The 2,032-nt window shown below is 42.9% G+C and overlaps 1 protein-coding gene across 4 annotated transcripts in view; it reads left to right on the top strand.

Moving 5' to 3' along the window:
* The window catches only part of LOC116690692 (furin-like protease kpc-1), a 298,529-nt gene extending 296,515 nt beyond the window's left edge, over positions 1-2,014 (top strand). For 3 of the 4 annotated variants that reach the window (XM_032517860.1, XM_032517857.1, XM_032517858.1), the window contains exon 20: positions 1-364. This exon is cut by the window's left edge and continues 2,725 nt beyond it. The gene's annotated coding sequence lies outside the window, so the exon portion shown is untranslated. Of the gene's footprint in view, positions 365-555 lie in introns of those variants that run through there. The other variant, XM_032517859.1, reaches the window with a different exon arrangement.
* Positions 2,015-2,032: the final 18 nt, after the last annotated feature.

The raw sequence follows: 2,032 nt of genomic DNA on the forward strand, positions 1-2,032 counted from the left end.
CTCTCTCTCTCTCTCTCTCTCTCTCTTCTCTTATTTGGGAGGTGTAGCGTTAGGTTGGTAATCTGCTTTAAATGCTTTCTGGGGAATGAGACACGCTGAAACGCCGCCAAGAGAACTCAGCTATTTTAAAGAGCTTTCTCTTAATACAGCACACAGGGGCCTGACTGACTGACTGACTGACTGACTGAGGCTGCGGCGCCGATGCCAACGGGGACGAGCTAGTGAGCTACACGCCACTTGTTGAAATATACGACCGTGTGAATAATGAAAGAGGAAGAGGGAAGCGATATTGCTAAAGCGGTCCCACAATGACATCCATCACAGCGATGCCTCGTTGCTCTTCTTCCTCTGTTTCCTTTTGCAAGAAAGAGAAAAAAAAAATGCCCAAGTTGGTGTCTCTTTGGAGGAACTAAACCAAAGCTCTGAGCTGATTTTAGAGGTGAACTCCTAAGCCAAAAGAGAGAGAGAGCAAGCGCTAAAGAGACATAGAGAGAGAGAAAGACAGAGGGAAAGGGACAGAAAGAGAGGTAATCCTCCCTTTTTTCTGCTCCCCAGGGTGGTCTCTTCATCCAGGGCCTCAAAGAGGGACCGAATACACCTCCCCGCTACAATGGAGGGGACCCACAGGGGCTATTGCTATCTGTGTGTGTATGTATGTGTGTGTATGTGTGTGTGTGTGTGTGTGTGTGTGTGTGGGTGCAGCTTTAAGCAGGCCTTTGAGTGGCCTAATTGCATTGGAATACAGCAGTCTGAGAGCTGGCTCAGATCACGGCGGGCTGCTCGAGGGGTTAGCGCCCGCACCTCGACAGCCACACTCAGCAAAAGAGCCCCGGCACAATGCACACAATTAATGCTCTCCCTCTCGTTAACTCGCTCCCCACTTTTTGTCCCCTTCTACTTTCCTCTCATTCTCCCTCCTTCTCACCCCCGTATCTTTCCTCTCTTGTCCCTCCCCCTCCCTCCCGACCCAGTATGTAGTCACTCACCCACTGTATTAATCCTCCCATACAGACTGTCAATCTCCCCCCCCCCTTTGATGCACGCGGCAATTACAGTAAGGATGAAAATGCGTGGGTCGGCTCTCGTTATGTAAGACTTGAGCAGAGCAGAATTATTGATATCTGAACAGCTTATCGGAACTAAAACAACAAAATCTCCGTTATTCCACAGCAGCGTGAACTGAAGCATTAAATATGTTATGTTCCATATGTCTTGTATGTATGTATTCCGCTTTCTAACGACTTTGTCATAACCCAGGATATCTTTAATTTCGAGGGTACAATCTTGTAGATGAAAGGAGATTGGTTCAGGTCTTTTGATTTTTTCATTTTTTGTATCTGAGTAAGGCAAAGTTGTGGTAGATATAACAAATTAAAAATAAAAACATCCAGTTAGTAATAACTGTTCCCTGAAGATGAGACTGTAATAAACCAATAATGCTCTGACAGGGAATATTTTGTGTCTTGGAGGCACTAAACGCTAAATTGTTAAACATCTTATTGTACCTCATTGGATCATATCTCCTATTAATAGTCCAGATATCATTGCGATATTTAATAAGGTCAAATACCTATCCATGTAGTGGATTAGAGAGGAAACAATTAGTTGATCGACAGAATTTATCTGCACCAATTTTAATAATTAAGTCATTGTTTAGGTCTAAGATTCTGTCTGATATATGATAATCATTTTTTTGTGAGACTGAGCAATTTAAAGAGCCCGTCCAGACATGTTTTAGAATAAAAATACTGCACTTGGAATAATAAGTGGTGTCCCGTATGTTTTTTTTCCTAACACAAAAAACATTGAATTACCTCGTTAAGAAATCTTAAAATTACATCTAGTCTTTCTCCATCATTGGAAAACATACAGAAGCTAAAAAATACATGCCAATTTATTTTTATTTGCAAGCTTTACCAACAGAATTAGACACATTGTCTGTTCTCGGTGTCAATCAGGGCTGTAGTCAAGACCGCCTTTGTCCAGTCCAAGACAAGACCAAGACTGGTCAAGTCCAAGTCAAGACCGAGTC

Source organism: Etheostoma spectabile, chromosome 6 (assembly GCF_008692095.1).
Source record: "Etheostoma spectabile isolate EspeVRDwgs_2016 chromosome 6, UIUC_Espe_1.0, whole genome shotgun sequence".
In the NCBI taxonomy this organism is placed as follows: domain Eukaryota; kingdom Metazoa; phylum Chordata; class Actinopteri; order Perciformes; family Percidae; genus Etheostoma; species Etheostoma spectabile.